Consider the following 10,673-nt stretch of genomic DNA (forward strand, 5'->3'; position numbering starts at 1 on the left):
TAAACTGCAGAAGGAAGGGAAATTGAAGAAAAAGAAAAGGAATTAAAGAAAAAGATGATGGAAAAGGTAGTAGAGAACAAGGTGTTTAATCAAAGGCCACCCATGTTTAGTTGGATTCATTTACGAAAGCGACAACAATGTTGTAAGCCAAAGATTGGTGGAGAAACTCAAGTTACCAACAACCTTTCATCCGAATCAAGCAAGGATCAAATTCAGTACATGAAAATGTGTGAAAGAAGTATTATGTGATATTGCTCCCACAAACTCTTGTCATCTTCTTTTGAGATGGGCATGGCTTCATTTTAAAACACTCAATCTTGATGAACGTTCCGTTTGTTTGAGGCATGAGGGACATGAAATGAAGTTGAACTTTATGACACCAAGACAAGCCAAGAAGGATCAACATACGTTGAAGGAGAAAATAGAAAAAGAAAGAATAGGAAAAGAAGAAATATAAACTGCAGAAGGAATGGAAATTGAAGAAAAAGAAAAGGAAGTAAAGATAAAGATGACGGAAAAGGAAGTAAAGAAACAAGGTGTTTAATCGAAGGCCACCCATGTTTAGTTGCATTCGTTTATGAAAGCGACAACAATGTTGTAAGCCAAAGATTGGTGGAGAAACTCAAGTTACCAACAAGCTTTCATCCGAATCAAGCAAGGATCAAATTCGGTACAGGACAATGTGTAAAAGAAGTATTATGTGATATTGCTCCCACGAACTCTTGTCGTCTTCTTTTGAGGTGGGCATGGCTTCATTTTAAAACGCTCAATCTTGATGAACGTTCCCTTTATTTGAGGAATGAGGGACATGAAATGATGTTGAAACTTATGACACCAACACAAGCCAGTAAGGATCAACATAGGCTGAAGGAGAAAATAGAAAAAGAAAGAATAGAAGAGGAAGAAATATAAACTGTAGAAGGAAGAGAAATTGAAGAAAAAGAAAAGGAAGTAAGGATAAAGATGATGGAAAAGGAAGTAGGGAAATAAGGTGTTTCATCGAAGGCCACCCATGTTCAGTTGCATTCGTTTACCAAAGCGACAACAATGTTGTAACCCAAAGATTGGTGGAGAAACTCCAGTTACCAACAAGCTTTCACCTGAATCAAGAAAGGATCAAATTCGGTACAGGATAATGTGTGAAAGAAGTATTATGTGATATTGCTCCCAGGAACTTTTGTCATCTTCTTTTGAGATGGGCATTGCTTCCTTTTAAAACGCTCAATCTTGATAAACGTTCCCTTTGTTTGAGGCATGAGGGACATGAAATGAAGTTGAAATTTGTGACACCAAGACAAGACAAGAATGATCAACATACATTGAAGGACAAAAAAGAAAAATAAAGAATTGAAAAAGAAGAAATATAAACTATTGAAGGAAGGGAAATTGAAGAAAAAGAAAAAGAAGTAAAGAAAAAGATTATGGAAAAGGTAGTAGAGAACAAGGTGTTTAATCGAAGGCCACCCATGTTTCGTTGCATTCGTTTACGAAAGCGACAACAATGTTGTAAGCCAAAGAATGGTGGAGAAACTCAAGTTACCAACAACCTTTCATCCGAATCAAGCAAGGATCAAATTCAGTACATGACAATGTGTGAAAAAAGTATTATGTGATATTGCTCCCACGAACTCTTGTCATCATCTTTTGAGATGGGCATGGCTTCATTTTAAAACGCTCAATCTTGATGAACGTTCCCTTCATTTGAGGCATGGTAGACGTGAAATAAAGTTAAAATTTATGACACCAAGACAAGCCAAGAAGGATCAACATACGTTGAAGGAGAAAATAGAAAAAGAAAGAATTGAAAAAAAAGAAATATAAACTGCAGAAGGAAGGGAAATTGAAGAAAAAGAAAAGGATGTAAAGATAAAGATGATGGAAAAGGAAGTAGAGCAACAAGGTGTTTAATCGAAGGCCACCCATGTTTAGTTGCATTCGTTTACCAAAGCGACAACAATGTTGTAAGCCAAAGATTGGTGAAGAAACTCCAGTTACCAACAAGCTTTAATCTGAATCAGAAAAGGATCAAATTCGGTACAGGACAATGTGTGAAAGAAGTATTATGTGGTATTGCTCCCACGAACTCTTGTCATGTTCTTTGGAGATGGGCATGGCTTCATTTTAAAACGCTCAATCTTGATGAACGTTCCCTTTGTTTGAGGCGTGAGGGACATGAAATGAACTTGAAATTTATGACAGCAAGACAAGCCAAGAAGGATCAACATACGTTGAAGGAGAAAATAGAAAAAGAGAGAATAGAAAAAGAAGAAATATAAAATGCAGAAGAAAGGGAAATTGAAGAAAAAGAAAAGGAAGTACAGAAAAAAATTATGAAAAAGGTAGTACAGAACAAGGTGTTTAATCGAAGGTCACCCATGTTTAGTTGCATTCGTTTACCAAAGCGACAACATTGTTGTAAGACAAAGATTGGTGGAGAAACTCAAGTTACCAACAACCTTTCATCCGAGTCAAACAAGGATCAAATTCAGTACATGACAATGTGTGAAAGAAGTATTATGTGATATTGCTCCCACGAACTCTTGTCATCTTCTTTTGAGATGGGCATTACTTCATTTTAAAATGCTCAATCTTGATGAATGTTCCCTTTGTTTGAGGCATAAGGGACATGTAATGAAGTTGAAATTTATGACACCAAGACAGCCAAGAAGGATCAACATACGTTGAAGGAGAAAATAGAAAAAGAAACAATTGCAAAAGAAGCAATATAAACTGCAGAAGGAAGGAAAATTAAAGAAAAAGAAAAGGAATTAAAGAAAAAGATTATGGAAAAGGTAGTAGAGAACAAGGTGTTTAATCGAGGGCCACCCATGTTTCGTTGCATTCGTTTACGAAAGCGACAACAATGTTGTAAGCCAAAGATTGGTGCAGAAACCCAAGTTTCCAAAAACCTTTAATCAAAATCAAGAAAGGATCAAATTCAGTACATGACAATGTGTGAAAGAAGTATTATGTGATATTGCTCCCACGAACTCTTGTCATCTTCTGTTGAGATGGGCATGGCTTCATTTTAAAACGCTCAATCTTGATGAACATTCCCTTTGTTTGAGGCATGAGGGACATGAAATGAACTTGAAATTTATGACACCAAGACAAGCCAAGAAGGATCAACATACATTGAAGGAGAAAATAGAAAAAGAAAGAATTGAAAAAGAAGAAATATAAAATGCAGAAGAAAGGGAAATTGAAGAAAAAGAAAAGGAAGTAAAGAAAAAGATTATGGAAAAGGTAGTACAGAACAAGGTGTTTAATCGAAGGCCACCCATGTTTAGTTGCATTCGTTTACCAAAGCGACAACAATGTTGTAAGCCAAAGATTGGTGGAGAAACTCAAGTTACCAACAACCTTTCATCCGAATCAAGCAAGGATCAAATTCAGTACATGACAATGTGGAAAGAAGTATTATGTGATATTGCTCCCACGAACTCTTGTCATCATCTTTTGAGATGGGCATGGCTTCATTTTAAAACGCTCAATCTTGATAAACGTTCCCTTTGTTTGAGGCATAAGGGACATGAAATGAAGTTGAAATTTAGGACACCAAGACAAGCCAAGAAGGATCAACATACGTTGAAGGAGAAAATAGAAAAAGAGAGAATTGCAAAAGAAGAAATATAAACTGTAGAAGGAAGGAAAATTGAAGAAAAAGAAAAGGAATTAAAGAAAAAAATTATGGAAAAGGTAGTAGAGAACAAGGTGTTTAATCGAAGGCCACCCATGTTTAGTTGCATTCGTTTACGAAAGCGACAACAATGTTGTAAGCCAAAGATTGGTGGAGAAACTCAAGTTACCAACAACCTTTCATCCGAATCAAGAAAGGATCAAATTTAGTAAATGACAATGGGTGAAAGAAGTGTTATGTGATATTGCTCCCACGAACTCTTGTCATCTTCTTTTGAGATGGGCATGGCTTCATTTTAAAACGCTCAATCTTGATGAACGTTCCCTTTGTTTGAGGCATGAGGGACATGAAATGAAGTTGAAATTTATGACACCAAGACAAGCCAAGAAGGATCAACATACGTTGAAGGGGAACATAGAAAAAGAAAGAATTGAAAAAGAAGAAATATAAACTGCAGAAGGAAGGGAAATTGAAGAAAAAGAAAAAGAAGTAAAGAAAAAGATTATGGAAAAGGTAGTAGAGAACAAGGTGTTTAAAGGAAGGCCACCCATGTTTAGTTGCATTCATTTACCAAAGCGACAACAATGTTGTAAGCCAAAGATTGGTGGAGAAACTCAAGTTACCAACAACCTTTCATCCGAATCAAGCAAGGATCAAATTCAGTACATGACAATGTGGAAAGAAGTATTATGTGATATTGCTCCCACGAACTCTTTTCATCTTCTGTTGAGATGGGCATGGCTTCATTTTAAAACGCTCAATCTTGATGAACGTTCCCTTTGTTTGAGGCATGAGGGACATGAAATGAAGTTGAAATTTATGACACCAAGACAAGCGAAGAAGGATCAACATACGTTGTAGGAGAAAATAGAAAAAGAAAGAATAGAAAAAGAAGAAATATAAACTATTGAAGGAAGGGAAATTGAAGAAAAAGAAAAGGAAGTAAAGATAAAGATGATGGAAAAGGAAGTAGAGAAACAAGGTGTTTAATCGAAGGCCACCCATGTTTAGTTGCATTCGTTTACCACGGCGAGAACAATTTTGTAAGCCAAAGATTGGTGGAGAAACTCAAGTTACAGACAAGCTTTAATCCGAATCAAGCAAGGATCAAATTCAGTACATGATAGTGTGTGAAAGAAGTATTATGTGATATTGCTCCCACGAACTCTTGTCCTCTTCTGTTGAGATCGGCATGGCTTCATTTTAAAACGCTCAATCTTGATGAACGTTCCCTTTGTTTGAGGCATGAGGGACATGAAATGAAGTTGAAATTTATGACACCAAGACAAGCCAAGAAGTATCAACATACGTTGAAGGAGAACATAGAAAAAGAAAGAATTGAAAAAGAAGAAATATAAACTGCAGAAGGAAGGGAAATTGAAGAAAAAGAAAAAGAAGTAAAGAAAAAGATTATGGAAAAGGTAGTAGAGAACAAGGTGTTTAATCGAAGGCCACCCATGTTTAGTTGCATTCGTTTACCAAAGCGACAACAATGTTGTAAGCCAAAGATTGGTGGAGAAACTCAAGTTACCAACAACCTTTCATCCGAATCAAGCAAGGATCAAATTCAGTACATGACAATGTGTGAAAGAAGTATTATGTGATATTGCTCCCACGAACTCTTGTCATCTTCTGTTGAGATGGGCATGGCTTCATTTTAAAACGCTCAATCTTGATGAACGTTCCCTTTGTTTGAGGCATGAGGGACATGAAATGAAGTTGAAATTTATGACACCAAAACAAGCCAAGAAGGATCAACATACGTTGTAGGAGAAAATAAAAAAAGAAAGAATAGAAAAAGAAGAAATATAAACTGCAGAAGGAAGGGAAATTGAAGAAAAAGAAAAGGAAGTAAAGATAAAGATGATGGAAAAGGAAGTAGAGAAACAAGGTGTTTAATCGAAGGCCACCCATGTTCAGTTGCATTCGTTTACCACGGCGAGAACAATTTTGTAAGCTAAAGATTGGTGGAGAAACTCAAGTTACCAACAAGCTTTAATCCGAATCAAGCAAGGATCAAATTCAGTACATGACAGTGTGTGAAAGAAGTATTATGTGATATTGCTCCCATGAACTCTTGTCATCTTCTGTTGAGATGGGCATGGCTTCATTTTAAAACGCTCAATCTTGATGAACGTTCCCTTTGTTTGAGGCATGAGGGACATTAAATGAAGTTGAAATTTATGACACCAAGACAAGCCAAGAAGGATCAACATTGTAAGACCCGAGAAAAAATTCAAATAAAGAATGAATATTTAATTTATATCTGGGATGAAATCAATAGCGTTAATTGGACTAACATGACATAGCAAAGTACTAGCTTAAGTGGTGAGAGTACTTTTGGGTTGTGTGTGAGGACTTGGGTTCAAGTCCTATGTATGTAAATTGTGTGAGTTTTAATGTTTTCTTTTAAGTAAGAGAAAACGGAACTATAATTTATATTTTATTGTATACACATATTTAGCAATAAAAGTGGAATGGCTAAGTGGTTGGAGCGTGAGAGGGGGAAACCTATGGTCCTTATTTCGAACCTTGGCCAGAGAAGTTTAATTTCCACATTTTCTTTTTATTTTATTATTTTATTATTATTTTATTATATTCAGAACCTAGGCATAGATGGGGGTGGCATTGATGAGCCTCCATTGCAGTTGGACGAAAATTTGCATAAAAATGGGAAGGGAAGTCTGAAAAAAAAAATATGCAGTGCAGAAAAGTGTGGAAGAGAGGGAGACCTGAAAATTTTGGAGGAAAGGTGTGGAGAAGAAGAAGAAAGGAGACCACCATTGAAGGAACTCCTTGGAAGCTTAGTTCCAGGTTAGGGGAGCTGGAATTGTACCTTAAATTGCGTACTGTTTAATATCATGAATTGTATGATTAAATTGATGCATGTACAATGTCATGCTGTGTGTAATTCGTGTTTCTGGAATTTTCCAGAAACCGCCTGACGGACGATGAACTGCCGCCAGGCGACTCATCCAATTTTTATCCTTGATTTTCGTTTTTAACTTGCCAATAGCCTAGACCTCCAAAAATAGTGGTTTAGTAGTCAAATTAAAGCTACGGAAGTCTAGTTTCCAACCCAACAAGAATCAACTCATTTGGATGTCTATGGAAAACGTAACGATCGAAACAGTGAGCAGACGTTGGGACAGGAAAGCTGGAAAAACGCTGGAGGATCCCTGATTTTCGTTTTTAAATTGCCAATAGCCTAGACCACTAAAAATAGTGGTTTAGTAGTCAAATTAAAGCTACGGAAGTCTAGTTTCCAACCCAACAAGAATCAACTCATTTGGATGTCTATGGAAAATTTAAAGACCGAAACAGTGAGCAGACGTCGGGACAGGAAAGCTGGAAAAACGCTGGAGGATCCCTGATTTTCGTTTTTAAATTGCCAATAGCTTAGACCTCAAAAAATAGTGGTTTGGTAGTCAAATTTAAGATATGGAAGTCTAGTTTCTAACCAGAAAGGAATCACCGCAATTAGACATCTGTAGAGAAAATTATTGATAAAACTGTAATAGGTGTCGGTTAGTAACGTTGACATTGTTTTGTAAATGAGTATTCTAAATTCTGGACTTCCTTAGGCCAGCGCCTGGCCTTAGTGGTTGGTCTAGCCAGGCGAGATTCGATGCTTGTATTGTTGTGTGGATGTGTGGCGCCTGACGGGTTGTTTGTTACCGCCAGGCGAAGTGAGGTTGTTTCTGATTTGGTATCTGTAACCTGGCGCCTGGCAGCGCTGAGTGTGGCGCCAAGCGGTCAGTAATGTTGTTCCACTTGACAATTGCCTAGGCAGTGTCGGTGTTTTATTTTCTGTTGCGGCAGATTGTTGTGCTAACCTTTGAGCTTTAAGGACTAAGTTCTTAGTGGGTCCGGGATGTGTTCGGATGAGGTCACGAGCGGGGAGGTTCGTGATGAGTTGGGACCGCATGATGGGATATTGGACAAGTTAGTCCTGGTGCTGCTATGGGCGGGGAGGTCCATAGTATGGTGATTGCATGCGTGTCATGGTCCGAGCGGGTGAGGTTCGGATGGTTTGACTACGGACGGGGAGGTCCGTAGGGTAGGACTACGAACGAGTTAGGTTCGTAGGTTTGACCACGAGCGGGAAGGTTCGTGGGAGCACAAGAAATCCCGAGACCAAGAGCATGTGCATGTCACTCATAATGGATCTTGAGTTAGAGGGAATTGAAAGGATTAGATATAAATGATTATGAAATTTTTTTTGGGTATGGGTTTCTCATATTTATTCATTATATATGCATAGCTCACCATATTTGTTTGTGTGTGTGGCGATGATCGGATAAATTTTTTCCGGGAGCAGATACTGATGCAGGTGAGCCAGGAGCTACATAAGCACGGAGAGGGGTCTATGGGATATTTCAAGAAGATTTATGTTAAATGTTTTTATTATGTTTTAAAACTATGAGTGGTCTGTGATAAATTTTAAATCATGTATGATGTAAGATATAACTGAAGTTTTAAATTTCCTACCTTTTTGGGAAATTATGTTTAATGAATACGAGTATGTTTTCCTTTTATTATTTTTCCAAGTAATATTCCTGGAGGTATGTTACAAACATACGTTGTAGGAGAAAATAGAAAAAGAAGAAATATGAACTGCAGAAGGAAGGGAAATTGAAGAAAAAGAAAAGGAAGTAAAGATAAAGATGATGGAAAAGGAAGTAGAGAAACAAGGTGTTTAATCAAAGACCACCCATGTTCAGTTGTAATCGTTTACCAAAGCGACAACAATATTGTAAGCCAAACATTGGTGGAGAAATTCCAATTACCAACAAGCTTTTATCTAAATCAAGAAAGGATCAAATACGGTACATGACAATGTGTGAAAGAAGTATTATGTGATATTGCTCCCACAAACTCTTGTCATCTTCTGTTGAGATGGGCATGGCTTCATTTTAAAATGCTCAATCTTGATGAACGTTCCCTTTGTTTGAGACATGAGGGACATGAAATGAAGTTGAAATTTATGAGACCAAGACAAGCCAAGAAGGATCAACATACGTTGAAGGAGAAAATAGAAAAAGAAAGAATTGAAAAAAAAGAAATATAAACTGCAGAAGGAAGGGAAATTGAAGAAAAAGAAAAGGAAGTAAAGAAAAAGATTATGGAAAAGGTAGTAGAGAACAAGGTGTTTAATCGAAGGCCACCCATGTTTAGTTGCATTCGTTTACGAAAGCGACAACAATGTTGTAAGCCAAAGATTGGTGGAGAAACTCAAGTTACCAACAACCTTTCATCCGAATCAAGCAAGGATCAAATTCAGTACATGACAATGTGTGAAAGAAGTATTATGCGATATTGCTCCCACGAACTCTTGTCATCTTCTGTTGAGTTAGGCATGGCTTCAATTTAAAACACTCAATCTTGATGAACGATTCCTTTGTTTGAGGCATGAGGGACATGAAATGAAGTTGACATTTATGACACCAAGACAAGCCAAGAAGGATCAACATACGTTGAAGGAGAAAATAGAAAAAGAAAGAATAGAAAAAGAAGAAATATAAACTGCAGAAGAAAGGGAAATTGAAGAAAAAGAAAAGGAAGTAAAGATAAAGATGATGGAAAAGGAAGTAGAGAAACAAGGTTTTTAATCGAAGGCCACCCATGTTCAGTTGCATTCGTTCACCATAGCGACAACAATGTTGTAAGCCAAAGATTGGTGGAGAAACTCAAGTTACCAACAAGCTTTAATCCGAATCAAGACAGGATCAAATTCAGTACATGACAATGTGTGAAAGAAGTAGTATGTGATATTGCTCTTACGAACTCTTGTCATCATCTTTTGGGATTGGCATGACTTTATTTTAAAACGCTCAATCTTGATAAACGTTCCCTTTGTTTGAGGCATGAGGGACATGAAATGAAGTTGAAATATTTGACACCAAGACAAGCCAAGAAGGATCAACATACGCTGAAGGAGAAAATAGAAAAAGAAAGAATTGAAAAAGAAGAAATATAAACTGCAGAAGGAAGGGAAATTAAAGAAAAAGAAAAGGAAGTAAAGAAAAAGATTATGGAAAAGGTACTAGAGAACAACGTGTTTAATCGAAGGCCACCCATGTTTAGTTGCATTCGTTTACGAAAGCGACAACAATGTTGTAAGCCAAAGATTGGTGGAGAAACTCAAGTTAACAACAACCTTTCATCCGAATCAAGCAAGGATCAAATTTAGTAAATGACAATGTGTGAAAGAAGTATTATGTGATATTGCTCCCACGAACTATTGTCATCTTCTTTTGAGGTGGGCATGGCTTCATATTAAAACGCTCAATCTTCATGAACGTTCGCTTTGTTTGAGACATGAGGGACATGCAATGAAGTTGAAATTTATGACACCAAGACAAGCCAAGAAGGATCAACATACGTTGAAGGAGAAAATAGAAAACGAAAGAATTGAAAAAGAAGAAATATAAACTGCAGAAGGAAGGGAAATTGAAGAAAAAGAAAAGGAAGTAAAGAAAAAGATTATGGAAAAGGTAGTAGAGAACAAGGTGTTTAATCGAAGGCCACCCATGTTTAGTTGCATTCGTTTACGAAAGCGACAACAATGTTGTAAGCCAAAGATTGGTGGAGAAACTCTGGTTACCAACCACCTTTCATTCGAATCAAGCAAGGATCAAATTCAGTACATGACAATGTGTGAAAGAAGTATTATGTGATATTGCTCCTACGAACTCTTGTCATCATCTTTTGGGATTGGCATGACTTTATTTTAAAATGCTCAATCTTGATAAACGTTCCCTTTGTTTGAGGCATGAGGGACATGAAATGAAGTTGAAATATATGATACCAAGACAAGCCAAGAAGGATCAACATACGCTGAAGGAGAAAATAGAAAAAGAAAGAATTGAAAAAGAAGAAATATAAACTGAACAAGGAAGGGAAATTAAAGAAAAAGAAAAGGAAGTAAAGAAAAAGATTATGGAAAAGGTAGTAGAGAACAAAGTGTTTAATCGAAAGCCACCCATGTTTAGTTGCATTCGTTTACGAAAGCGACAACAATGTTGTAAGC

General features: G+C 36.9%; 1 long non-coding RNA gene across 1 annotated transcript; it reads left to right on the top strand.

Moving 5' to 3' along the window:
• Nucleotides 1–6,324: 6,324 nt before the first annotated feature.
• LOC146884676 (uncharacterized) lies at nucleotides 6,325–8,153 on the top strand. Its single transcript, XR_014996651.1, has 2 exons — nucleotides 6,325–6,454; nucleotides 7,962–8,153. It is a non-coding gene; the product is annotated as an uncharacterized LOC146884676 (long non-coding RNA).
• The last annotated feature ends 2,520 nt before the right edge of the window (nucleotides 8,154–10,673 follow it).

The sequence above is a fragment of the Vigna unguiculata genome, chromosome 7 (assembly GCF_037176805.1).
Source record: "Vigna unguiculata cultivar grain cowpea cultivar isolate G323 ecotype 2 chromosome 7, ASM3717680v1, whole genome shotgun sequence".
Classification (NCBI taxonomy): Eukaryota; Viridiplantae; Streptophyta; class Magnoliopsida; order Fabales; family Fabaceae; genus Vigna; species Vigna unguiculata.